The sequence below is a fragment of the Neoarius graeffei genome, chromosome 9 (genome assembly GCF_027579695.1).
Source record: "Neoarius graeffei isolate fNeoGra1 chromosome 9, fNeoGra1.pri, whole genome shotgun sequence".
Lineage (NCBI taxonomy): Eukaryota > Metazoa > Chordata > Actinopteri > Siluriformes > Ariidae > Neoarius > Neoarius graeffei.
The window spans coordinates 86,994,797-87,008,046 of NC_083577.1; the positions used below are offsets into that span (position 1 = coordinate 86,994,797).

At 45.5% G+C, this 13,250-nt stretch overlaps 1 protein-coding gene across 1 annotated transcript in view; it reads right to left on the reverse strand.

The window, feature by feature from the left end:
- thsd7ba (thrombospondin, type I, domain containing 7Ba) overlaps nt 1–13,250 on the reverse strand; it is a 480,459-nt gene that overhangs the window by 40,585 nt on the left and 426,624 nt on the right. The gene's annotated exons all lie outside the window — the stretch shown is intronic.

Here is a 13,250-nt window from a genome sequence, read left to right on the forward strand (position 1 = left end):
TGGTTTCCCCCACAGTCCAAAGACATGCAGTTAGGTTGACGTGAGGTGGTCTTGGGCTGAGGTGCCCTTGAGCGAGGTATCGAACCCCTGACTGCTCCCCGGGCACTCTGGTGTGGCTGCCCACTGCTCTGAGTGTGCGCGCGTGTGTTCACTGCTTCAGATGGGTTAAATGCAGAGGATGAATTGAAGTGTGCATGTGACAAATAAAGGTTTCTTCTTCTTCTATGTTTATCCATTTATGATTGATATACAGTATCTTATGAGAGCAGGCATACCTCCAGAGAACTGCGCAAAAAAAAAAAAAAAATCGATCCAAAATAATGTTTTAATGTCTGTTATCAATACGTAATTGTCAGGCAGATGCTGGAGGTGGATGCAATGGCAGGTTAAAACTTTTAATGAAAACACAGGGCAAACAAATCCAAACAACCAAGAATCATAGTCAGAATTCAGCAAACAGGATATCAGAGACTGGGCGAAGGCAAAACATGAAGATAGAACAAGATCAGTAAACAGGTAAACTATGACGAGGCCTGGTGTGCACTGGTGCAAAAGCGACACAGAGCGTATAGTTCATGACATGACTGCAGGGTCCTTAAATACTGTGAATGTGTTGTGAACGATTGAGTCCAGGTGTGTATGATCAGTATGAGTGTGAACGAGGAAGTGTGTGTGAGTGCGGGGAACTGTAGTCTGTCGCAGCCATGACAGTAGGCTGTGGTGTACACTGGGAAATAAAGTCTGGAACGAACTCCGGTGCTTACATGACACGAATACATCGAGATCCTTACAGCAATAATAATCACTATTTTTATAGAGGGCAGCACGGTGGTGTAGTGGTTAGCGCTGTCGCCTCACAGCAAGAAGGTCCGGGTTCGAGCCCCGTGGCTGGCGAGGGCCTTTCTGTGCAGAGTTTGCATGTTCTCCCCGTGTCCGCGTGGGTTTCCTCCGGGTGCTCCGGTTTCCCCCACAGTCCAAAGACATGCAGGTTAGGTTAACTGGTGACTCTAAATTGAGCGTAGGTGTGAATGTGAGTGTGAATGGTTGTCTGTGTCTATGTGTCAGCCCTGTGATGACCTGGCGACTTGTCCAGGGTGTACCCCGCCTTTCGCCCGTAGTCAGCTGGGATAGGCTCCAGCTCGCCTGCGACCATGTAGAACAGGATAAAACGGCTACAGATAATGAGATGAGATGAGATGAGATTTTTATAGAGCGCTTTTAAATATAACATATAACATTTTGGCAAGACTTTCTATAAATGCCATATGTATTGTATAATCACTTATAGTATTGTTAATGATGCATTTACAAACTGTTAAAAGAATGCATTAAGTAGTGCTTATAGCACATTATATCACTATTTTATGATGTAGACACGAGTGTTTTACTGGGAAATACACCACTCGTACTTTTCATATGAACTACATCCCGCATCTGAGCAACATCCATTATCCATAACCACTTATCCTGTACAGGGTCGCAGGAGCCTATCCCAGCTGACTATGGGTGAGAGGCGGGGTATCCCCTGGACAAGTCGCCAGGTCATCACAGGGCTGAAACATAGAGCAAACAACCATTCACACTCCCAGTCAATTTAGAGCCACTAATTAACCTAACCTACATGTCTTTGGACTGTGGGGGAAACCAGAGCACCCAGAGGAAACCCATGCAGACACTGGGAGAACATGCAAACTCCACACAGAAAGGCCCTCGCCGGCTACTGGGTTCAAACCCAGAACCTTCTTGCTGTGAGGAGACAGTGCTAACCACTACACCACCATGCATACATGTCAACCTATACGGAATGTCCGTATTTTATACAGATTTGATTCAATAAACGTAGTATACGGGCGTATAAATAAAGTTATACGGATTCTTTAAAAAACTTCAATATTTATTTAGAGCTATAATCAATTTCCACGATGATAAAAGAGCGCATAACATTTACAAACGTACTGTACACCACAGACAGCCAGTAAAGAGTCTTATGAAATCGCGCGTTATCTTGTGGTAGCGAGACTTCGTTCCACTTTTGATCATACGCACACCGCATTGCGAGAATCCCGCCAACCATGAAGTCATAGACATATAAACATAGACGCCGCCTTCTGCGTAGAATCATACGTCATCCTCGCCGCCATATTGGATGTGGCAAAGTGGAGATTCTTCACCCGTCTCTGGTATAGTGTCTAGACAGTAGCCGAGAATAAAGATGCCTCATTCATGTGCTGCGTTTAACTGTACCAACAGGTTTACCGTCCAAACGAGATCACATGGGATTACCTTTCACAGGTGAGACTGGAAAAATACTTTTCATTGTATTTGGTCATTATAACATAATTTTACGAACAGATTTTCCTGACTTTGTGGCTAATATGAAGTCTCGTGCATAATAGCCGCTCGGTGAAACCTGTCTCCAAACAACGAAGTATTTCCTTCGTAACTATGCTGATAACACTTTGTGTTTTTGTCAAATATTGGATCTTTGCATTCATTCTGAAGGTTTATTGTTATTAATATTGAATAAAAAGTAACTGGGATATATCATTGTTATTGTTAATTATCATTCAAATTTTAGGTAAATTATTTTAATTTGCATCTTATACGGATTTTATAAGGGAAATACGGATTTTGGAGGTTGGTTATACAGGTTTGATTGACCAAAGGTTGACATGTATGACCATGCCACCCCAGTTTAAGGAAGATGTAAGAAAGAAAAAACAAAAAACCTTCCATGAGCTCAGCTGTGACTGTCTTTGAGATGAAGAATAGTGCTCATGATGCTTTTGGAGATCAGCAAGAGACATCAGAGCTCAGACCATTCAAAAATCTAAACATCATAATCAGGACTCCTGAAAGGATGCTGTTGTTTCTCAGTGGTATGTAGGGTTCGTACATTTCTAGTGTTGACTGGTGATGATAATATGTGTCTTACAGGTATGCATGTGTACAGGTAATAGAGCTCCGAGACAAAAACAATATGATCAAATCAAATGTGCTTGCTTGGAAACATAACAGGCAAAGATGAGTTTATTGTATGGACAGAACAATGGGGTCACATGTTCAAGTCCCAGTCTGGACTTTACGCCTGTCTAACTCACCTGAACTCTAGCATACACCTGCTTCGTTTTCCAATTAATTACTCAGTGTACTTAATCAGCACCATTAAACACAGCTCTTGGTGAGGTTTTATCTTTTCATTTCCATTTGCAATCCTGATCATTTTCTGTTTGTCTTCCTGCCTTCAGCCTCCCTTCCTTATGCTTCTGACAACTCTAATTTTTTAAGTATTACAATTTTACTTGGAATTACATCCATCAATCTCCAAGTTCATGTCACATTCACAGGTGTGTGTACCGTACATCAAGGATTTTACAACAGCTTCGAACGCAGCTCAGCCAATCAAATCTGAGAACCAAAACATCAAAAGTTTAATGAATGGGAATTACGGGGGGAAAAACCCCACACCATCCATTTCATAACTGTACAGAAGTTCACCACTGGAGCGAAGGAGCAGGCCACTGAATATTTATTCTGTACTAAGACACTTCTGGAAACCAGACTGAAACACATTTAATTTAAGAATACCTAAAACTGAGAAATAATCATTTTATTCATAAAGCAACAACAGCCCTACCGCATAGTGCTAATAATATCAGTGCTAACACCAGCTCATTTAGCACACTCCTTTATGTGTTTGGTCTTCTTTAACAAATATATAAATAAATAATTAAAGAAAAACATTTCTTAGAACCTATTATCGCATTCATTAGCACAATTGCCTGTGGAGTACTTTCAAGAACGGTTCAGTTTAAAAAAAAAAATGCTAACCTTGATCATAAATTATTAAGAAAGCAAAAAATGACTCGTGCTAACTAAACTCCACTGGTTTCCTTTCACTGTGAACTGAAATAGAATCTTCTAAAAGTAATATTAAGCAGCAGAACATGAAGATTAAAAGTGTACAGTGTTTCCCACACAGTTACAGCAATCATGTGCTTGAGCGCTGACTGTATCCACATGACAAGAGACGAGAGGTAATTATGCGTCCGTCTGATAACTCATTTAGGACTGCCATTGCTCCAGAGCAGAAGGTCCTATCTTGATGTTTACAACCATGATAACCCCTGGTGATGAGCAAATTCGAAGTGACATGTGAGAGAGCTCATCCAGTTCATTCTTTAGATCAGATAGCCAGGATGATTATTTAATGCCTATCTGTGTGCTAATTATCCTCCAACTTCTTAAGGTTGGCTCTCCATACTCTCGGAAGATAGTGGCTTTAGCTGTAGAGTCAGTATGCCTGGGCAAATAGTCAGGGTTTAGCTGTAGAGTCAGTATACCTGGGCAAATAGTCAGGGTTTAGCTGTAGAGTCAGTATACCTGGGCAAATAGTCAGGGTTTAGCTGTAGAGTCAGTATACCTGGGCAAACAGTCAGGGTTTAGCTGCAGAGTCAGTATGCCTGGGCAAATAGTCAGGGCTTAGCTGTAGAGTCAGGATACCTGGGCAGGTTATCAGGGTTTTGCTGTAGAGTCAGTATACCTGGGTAAATAGTCAGAGTTCAGCTGTAGAGTCAGTATACCTGGGCAAATAGTCAGGGTTTAGCTATAGAGTCAGTATACCTGGGCAGGTCATCAGGGTTTAGCTGTAGAGTCAGTATACCTGGGCAGGTCATCAGGGTTTAGCTGTAGAGTCAGTATGCCTGGGTAAATAGTCAGAGTTTAGCTGTAGAGTCAGTATACCTGGGCAGATAGTCAGGGTTTAGCTGTAGAGTCAGTATACCTGGGCAAATAGGGTTTAGCTGTAGAGTCAGGATACCTGGGCAGGTCATCAGGGTTTAGCTGTAGAGTCAGTATACCTGGGCAGGTCGTCAGGGTTTAGCTGTAGAGTCAGTATACCTGGGTAAATAGTCAGAGTTCAGCTGTAGAGTCAGTATACCTGGGCAGGTCATCAGGGTTTAGCTGTAGAGTCAGTATACCTGGGCAGGTCATCTGGGTTTAGCTGTAGAGTCAGTATACCTGGGTAGGTCGTCAGGGTTTAGCTGTAGAGTCAGTATACCTGGGCAAATAGTCAGGGTTCAGCTGTAGAGTCAGTATACCTTGGCAAATAGTCAGGGTTTAGCTGTAGAGTCAGTATACCTGGGCAGGTCATCAGGGTTTAGCTGTAGAGTCAGTATACCTGGGTAGGTCGTCAGGGTTTAGCTGTAGAGTCAATATACCTGGGTAGGTCATCAGGGTTTAGCTGTAGAGTCAGTATACCTGGGCAGGTCATCAGGGTTTAGCTGTAGAGTCAGTATACCTGGGCAGGTCATCAGGGTTTAGCTGTAGAGTCAGTATACCTGGGTAGGTCGTCAGGGTTTAGCTGTAGAGTCAATATACCTGGGTAGGTCATCAGGGTTTAGCTGTAGAGTCAGTATACCTGGGCAGGTCATCAGGGTTTAGCTGTAGAGTCAGTATACCTGGGCAGGTCATCAGGGTTTAGCTGTAGAGTCAGTATACCTGGGTAGGTCGTCAGGGTTTAGCTGTAGAGTCAGTATACCTGGGCAAATAGTCAGGGTTTAGCTGTAGAATCAGTATACCTGGGCAAATAGTCAGGGTTTAGCTGTAGAGTCAGTATACCTGGGCAAATATTCAGGATTTAGCTGTAGAGTCAGTATACCTGGGCAGGTCATCAGGGTTTAGCTGTAGAGTCAGTATACCTGGGTAGGTCGTCAGGGTTTAGCTGTAGAGTCAGTATACCTGGGTAGGTCGTCAGGGTTTAGCTGTAGAGTCAGTATACCTGGGCAAATAGTCAGGGTTTAGCTGTAGAGTCAGTATACCTGGGCAAATAGTCAGGGTTTAGCTGTAGAGTCAGTATACCTGGGCAGGTCATCAGGGTTTAGCTGTAGAGTCAGTATACCTGGGCAGGTCATCAGGGTTTAGCTGTAGAGTCAGTATACCTGGGGAAATAGTCAGAGTTTAGCTGTAGAGTCAGTATACCTGGGCAAATAGTCAGGGTTTAGCTGTAGAGTCAGTATACCTGGGCAAATAGTCAGGGTTTAGCTGTAGAGTCAGTATACCTGGGCAGGTCATCAGGGTTTAGCTGTAGAGTCAGTATACCTGGGCAGGTCATCAGGGTTTAGCTGTAGAGTCAGTATGCCTGGGTAAATAGTCAGAGTTTAGCTGTAGAGTCAGTATACCTGGGCAGATAGTCAGGGTTTAGCTGTAGAGTCCGTATACCTGGGCAGGTCATCAGGGTTTAGCTGTAGAGTCAGTATACCTGGGCAAATAGGGTTTAGCTGTAGAGTCAGGATACCTGGGCAGGTCATCAGGGTTTAGCTGTAGAGTCCGTATACCTGGGCAGGTCATCAGGGTTTAGCTGTAGAGTCAGTATACCTGGGCAGGTCGTCAGGGTTTAGCTGTAGAGTCAGTATACCTGGGTAAATAGTCAGAGTTCAGCTGTAGAGTCAGTATACCTGGGCAGGTCATCAGGGTTTAGCTGTAGAGTCAGTATACCTGGGCAGGTCATCTGGGTTTAGCTGTAGAGTCAGTATACCTGGGTAGGTCGTCAGGGTTTAGCTGTAGAGTCAGTATACCTGGGCAAATAGTCAGGGTTCAGCTGTAGAGTCAGTATACCTTGGCAAATAGTCAGGGTTTAGCTGTAGAGTCAGTATACCTGGGCAGGTCATCAGGGTTTAGCTGTAGAGTCAGTATACCTGGGTAGGTCGTCAGGGTTTAGCTGTAGAGTCAATATACCTGGGTAGGTCGTCAGGGTTTAGCTGTAGAGTCAGTATACCTGGGCAAATAGTCAGGGTTTAGCTGTAGAGTCAGTATACCTGGGCAAATAGTCAGGGTTTAGCTGTAGAGTCAGTATACCTGGGCAAATATTCAGGATTTAGCTGTAGAGTCAGTATACCTGGGCAGGTCATCAGGGTTTAGCTGTAGAGTCAGTATACCTGGGTAGGTCGTCAGGGTTTAGCTGTAGAGTCAGTATACCTGGGTAAATAGTCAGAGTTCAGCTGTAGAGTCAGTATACCTGGGCAGGTCATCAGGGTTTAGCTGTAGAGTCAGTATACCTGGGCAAATAGTCAGGGTTTAGCTGTAGAGTCAGTATACCTGGGCAAATAGTCAGGGTTTAGCTGTAGAGTCAGTATACCTGGGCAGGTCGTCAGGGTTTAGCTGTAGAGTCAGTATACCTGGGTAAATAGTCAGAGTTCAGCTGTAGAGTCAGTATACCTGGGCAGGTCATCAGGGTTTAGCTGTAGAGTCAGTATACCTGGGCAGGTCATCTGGGTTTAGCTGTAGAGTCAGTATACCTGGGTAGGTCGTCAGGGTTTAGCTGTAGAGTCAGTATACCTGGGCAAATAGTCAGGGTTCAGCTGTAGAGTCAGTATACCTTGGCAAATAGTCAGGGTTTAGCTGTAGAGTCAGTATACCTGGGCAGGTCATCAGGGTTTAGCTGTAGAGTCAGTATACCTGGGTAGGTCGTCAGGGTTTAGCTGTAGAGTCAATATACCTGGGTAGGTCGTCAGGGTTTAGCTGTAGAGTCAGTATACCTGGGCAAATAGTCAGGGTTTAGCTGTAGAATCAGTATACCTGGGCAAATAGTCAGGGTTTAGCTGTAGAGTCAGTATACCTGGGCAAATATTCAGGATTTAGCTGTAGAGTCAGTATACCTGGGCAGGTCATCAGGGTTTAGCTGTAGAGTCAGTATACCTGGGTAGGTCGTCAGGGTTTAGCTGTAGAGTCAGTATACCTGGGTAGGTCGTCAGGGTTTAGCTGTAGAGTCAGTATACCTGGGCAAATAGTCAGGGTTTAGCTGTAGAGTCAGTATACCTGGGCAAATAGTCAGGGTTTAGCTGTAGAGTCAGTATACCTGGGCAGGTCATCAGGGTTTAGCTGTAGAGTCAGTATACCTGGGCAGGTCATCAGGGTTTAGCTGTAGAGTCAGTATACCTGGGCAGGTCATCAGGGTTTAGCTGTAGAGTCAGTATGCCTGGGTAAATAGTCAGAGTTTAGCTGTAGAGTCAGTATACCTGGGCAGATAGTCAGGGTTTAGCTGTAGAGTCCGTATACCTGGGCAGGTCATCAGGGTTTAGCTGTAGAGTCAGTATACCTGGGCAAATAGGGTTTAGCTGTAGAGTCAGGATACCTGGGCAGGTCATCAGGGTTTAGCTGTAGAGTCCGTATACCTGGGCAGGTCATCAGGGTTTAGCTGTAGAGTCAGTATACCTGGGCAGGTCGTCAGGGTTTAGCTGTAGAGTCAGTATACCTGGGTAAATAGTCAGAGTTCAGCTGTAGAGTCAGTATACCTGGGCAGGTCATCAGGGTTTAGCTGTAGAGTCAGTATACCTGGGCAGGTCATCTGGGTTTAGCTGTAGAGTCAGTATACCTGGGTAGGTCGTCAGGGTTTAGCTGTAGAGTCAGTATACCTGGGCAAATAGTCAGGGTTCAGCTGTAGAGTCAGTATACCTTGGCAAATAGTCAGGGTTTAGCTGTAGAGTCAGTATACCTGGGCAGGTCATCAGGGTTTAGCTGTAGAGTCAGTATACCTGGGTAGGTCGTCAGGGTTTAGCTGTAGAGTCAATATACCTGGGTAGGTCGTCAGGGTTTAGCTGTAGAGTCAGTATACCTGGGCAAATAGTCAGGGTTTAGCTGTAGAGTCAGTATACCTGGGCAAATAGTCAGGGTTTAGCTGTAGAGTCAGTATACCTGGGCAAATATTCAGGATTTAGCTGTAGAGTCAGTATACCTGGGCAGGTCATCAGGGTTTAGCTGTAGAGTCAGTATACCTGGGTAGGTCGTCAGGGTTTAGCTGTAGAGTCAGTATACCTGGGTAAATAGTCAGAGTTCAGCTGTAGAGTCAGTATACCTGGGCAGGTCATCAGGGTTTAGCTGTAGAGTCAGTATACCTGGGCAAATAGTCAGGGTTTAGCTGTAGAGTCAGTATACCTGGGCAAATAGTCAGGGTTTAGCTGTAGAGTCAGTATACCTGGGCAGGTCGTCAGGGTTTAGCTGTAGAGTCAGTATACCTGGGTAAATAGTCAGAGTTCAGCTGTAGAGTCAGTATACCTGGGCAGGTCATCAGGGTTTAGCTGTAGAGTCAGTATACCTGGGCAGGTCATCTGGGTTTAGCTGTAGAGTCAGTATACCTGGGTAGGTCGTCAGGGTTTAGCTGTAGAGTCAGTATACCTGGGCAAATAGTCAGGGTTCAGCTGTAGAGTCAGTATACCTTGGCAAATAGTCAGGGTTTAGCTGTAGAGTCAGTATACCTGGGCAGGTCATCAGGGTTTAGCTGTAGAGTCAGTATACCTGGGTAGGTCGTCAGGGTTTAGCTGTAGAGTCAATATACCTGGGTAGGTCGTCAGGGTTTAGCTGTAGAGTCAGTATACCTGGGCAAATAGTCAGGGTTTAGCTGTAGAATCAGTATACCTGGGCAAATAGTCAGGGTTTAGCTGTAGAGTCAGTATACCTGGGCAAATATTCAGGATTTAGCTGTAGAGTCAGTATACCTGGGCAGGTCATCAGGGTTTAGCTGTAGAGTCAGTATACCTGGGTAGGTCGTCAGGGTTTAGCTGTAGAGTCAGTATACCTGGGTAGGTCGTCAGGGTTTAGCTGTAGAGTCAGTATACCTGGGCAAATAGTCAGGGTTTAGCTGTAGAGTCAGTATACCTGGGCAAATAGTCAGGGTTTAGCTGTAGAGTCAGTATACCTGGGCAGGTCATCAGGGTTTAGCTGTAGAGTCAGTATACCTGGGCAGGTCATCAGGGTTTAGCTGTAGAGTCAGTATACCTGGGCAGGTCATCAGGGTTTAGCTGTAGAGTCAGTATGCCTGGGTAAATAGTCAGAGTTTAGCTGTAGAGTCAGTATACCTGGGCAGATAGTCAGGGTTTAGCTGTAGAGTCCGTATACCTGGGCAGGTCATCAGGGTTTAGCTGTAGAGTCAGTATACCTGGGCAAATAGGGTTTAGCTGTAGAGTCAGGATACCTGGGCAGGTCATCAGGGTTTAGCTCTAGAGTCCGTATACCTGGGCAGGTCATCAGGGTTTAGCTGTAGAGTCAGTATACCTGGGCAAATAGGGTTTAGCTGTAGAGTCAGGATACCTGGGCAGGTCATCAGGGTTTAGCTGTAGAGTCAGTATACCTGGGCAGGTCGTCAGGGTTTAGCTGTAGAGTCAGTATACCTGGGTAAATAGTCAGAGTTCAGCTGTAGAGTCAGTATACCTGGGCAGGTCATCAGGGTTTAGCTGTAGAGTCAGTATACCTGGGCAGGTCATCTGGGTTTAGCTGTAGAGTCAGTATACCTGGGTAGGTCGTCAGGGTTTAGCTGTAGAGTCAGTATACCTGGGCAAATAGTCAGGGTTCAGCTGTAGAGTCAGTATACCTTGGCAAATAGTCAGGGTTTAGCTGTAGAGTCAGTATACCTGGGCAGGTCATCAGGGTTTAGCTGTAGAGTCAGTATACCTGGGTAGGTCGTCAGGGTTTAGCTGTAGAGTCAATATACCTGGGTAGGTCGTCAGGGTTTAGCTGTAGAGTCAGTATACCTGGGCAAATAGTCAGGGTTTAGCTGTAGAGTCAGTATACCTGGGCAAATAGTCAGGGTTTAGCTGTAGAGTCAGTATACCTGGGCAAATATTCAGGATTTAGCTGTAGAGTCAGTATACCTGGGCAGGTCATCAGGGTTTAGCTGTAGAGTCAGTATACCTGGGTAGGTCGTCAGGGTTTAGCTGTAGAGTCAGTATACCTGGGTAAATAGTCAGAGTTCAGCTGTAGAGTCAGTATACCTGGGCAGGTCATCAGGGTTTAGCTGTAGAGTCAGTATACCTGGGCAAATAGTCAGGGTTTAGCTGTAGAGTCAGTATACCTGGGCAAATAGTCAGGGTTTAGCTGTAGAGTCAGTATACCTGGGCAGGTCGTCAGGGTTTAGCTGTAGAGTCAGTATACCTGGGTAAATAGTCAGAGTTCAGCTGTAGAGTCAGTATACCTGGGCAGGTCATCAGGGTTTAGCTGTAGAGTCAGTATACCTGGGCAGGTCATCTGGGTTTAGCTGTAGAGTCAGTATACCTGGGTAGGTCGTCAGGGTTTAGCTGTAGAGTCAGTATACCTGGGCAAATAGTCAGGGTTCAGCTGTAGAGTCAGTATACCTTGGCAAATAGTCAGGGTTTAGCTGTAGAGTCAGTATACCTGGGCAGGTCATCAGGGTTTAGCTGTAGAGTCAGTATACCTGGGTAGGTCGTCAGGGTTTAGCTGTAGAGTCAATATACCTGGGTAGGTCGTCAGGGTTTAGCTGTAGAGTCAGTATACCTGGGCAAATAGTCAGGGTTTAGCTGTAGAATCAGTATACCTGGGCAAATAGTCAGGGTTTAGCTGTAGAGTCAGTATACCTGGGCAAATATTCAGGATTTAGCTGTAGAGTCAGTATACCTGGGCAGGTCATCAGGGTTTAGCTGTAGAGTCAGTATACCTGGGTAGGTCGTCAGGGTTTAGCTGTAGAGTCAGTATACCTGGGTAGGTCGTCAGGGTTTAGCTGTAGAGTCAGTATACCTGGGCAAATAGTCAGGGTTTAGCTGTAGAGTCAGTATACCTGGGCAAATAGTCAGGGTTTAGCTGTAGAGTCAGTATACCTGGGCAGGTCATCAGGGTTTAGCTGTAGAGTCAGTATACCTGGGCAGGTCATCAGGGTTTAGCTGTAGAGTCAGTATACCTGGGCAGGTCATCAGGGTTTAGCTGTAGAGTCAGTATGCCTGGGTAAATAGTCAGAGTTTAGCTGTAGAGTCAGTATACCTGGGCAGATAGTCAGGGTTTAGCTGTAGAGTCCGTATACCTGGGCAGGTCATCAGGGTTTAGCTGTAGAGTCAGTATACCTGGGCAAATAGGGTTTAGCTGTAGAGTCAGGATACCTGGGCAGGTCATCAGGGTTTAGCTCTAGAGTCCGTATACCTGGGCAGGTCATCAGGGTTTAGCTGTAGAGTCAGTATACCTGGGCAAATAGGGTTTAGCTGTAGAGTCAGGATACCTGGGCAGGTCATCAGGGTTTAGCTGTAGAGTCAGTATACCTGGGCAGGTCATCAGGGTTTAGCTGTAGAGTCAGTATACCTGGGTAAATAGTCAGAGTTCAGCTGTAGAGTCAGTATACCTGGGCAGGTCATCAGGGTTTAGCTGTAGAGTCAGTATACCTGGGCAGGTCATCTGGGTTTAGCTGTAGAGTCAGTATACCTGGGTAGGTCGTCAGGGTTTAGCTGTAGAGTCAGTATACCTGGGTAGGTCGTCAGGGTTTAGCTGTAGAGTCAGTATACCTGGGCAAATAGTCAGGGTTTAGCTGTAGAGTCAGTATACCTGGGCAAATAGTCAGGGTTCAGCTGTAGAGTCAGTATACCTTGGCAAATAGTCAGGGTTTAGCTGTAGAGTCAGTATACCTGGGCAGGTCATCAGGGTTTAGCTGTAGAGTCAGTATACCTGGGTAGGTCGTCAGGGTTTAGCTGTAGAGTCAATATACCTGGGTAGGTCGTCAGGGTTTAGCTGTAGAGTCAGTATACCTGGGCAAATAGTCAGGGTTTAGCTGTAGAGTCAGTATACCTGGGCAAATATTCAGGATTTAGCTGTAGAGTCAGTATACCTGGGCAGGTCATCAGGGTTTAGCTGTAGAGTCAGTATACCTGGGTAGGTCGTCAGGGTTTAGCTGTAGAGTCAGTATACCTGGGTAAATAGTCAGAGTTCAGCTGTAGAGTCAGTATACCTGGGCAGGTCATCAGGGTTTAGCTGTAGAGTCAGTATACCTGGGCAAATAGTCAGGGTTTAGCTGTAGAGTCAGTATACCTGGGCAAATAGTCAGGGTTTAGCTGTAGAGTCAGTATACCTGGGCAGGTCGTCAGGGTTTAGCTGTAGAGTCAGTATACCTGGGTAAATAGTCAGAGTTCAGCTGTAGAGTCATTATACGTGGGCAGGTCATCAGGGTTTAGCTGTAGAGTCAGTATACCTGGGCAGGTCATCTGGGTTTAGCTGTAGAGTCAGTATACCTGGGTAGGTCGTCAGGGTTTAGCTGTAGAGTCAGTATACCTGGGCAAATAGTCAGGGTTCAGCTGTAGAGTCAGTATACCTTGGCAAATAGTCAGGGTTTAGCTGTAGAGTCAGTATACCTGGGCAGGTCATCAGGGTTTAGCTGTAGAGTCAGTATACCTGGGCAGGTCATCAGGGTTTAGCTGTAGAGTCAGTATACCTGGGCAGGTCATCAGGGTTTAGCTGTAGAGTCAGTATGCCTGGGTAAATAGTCA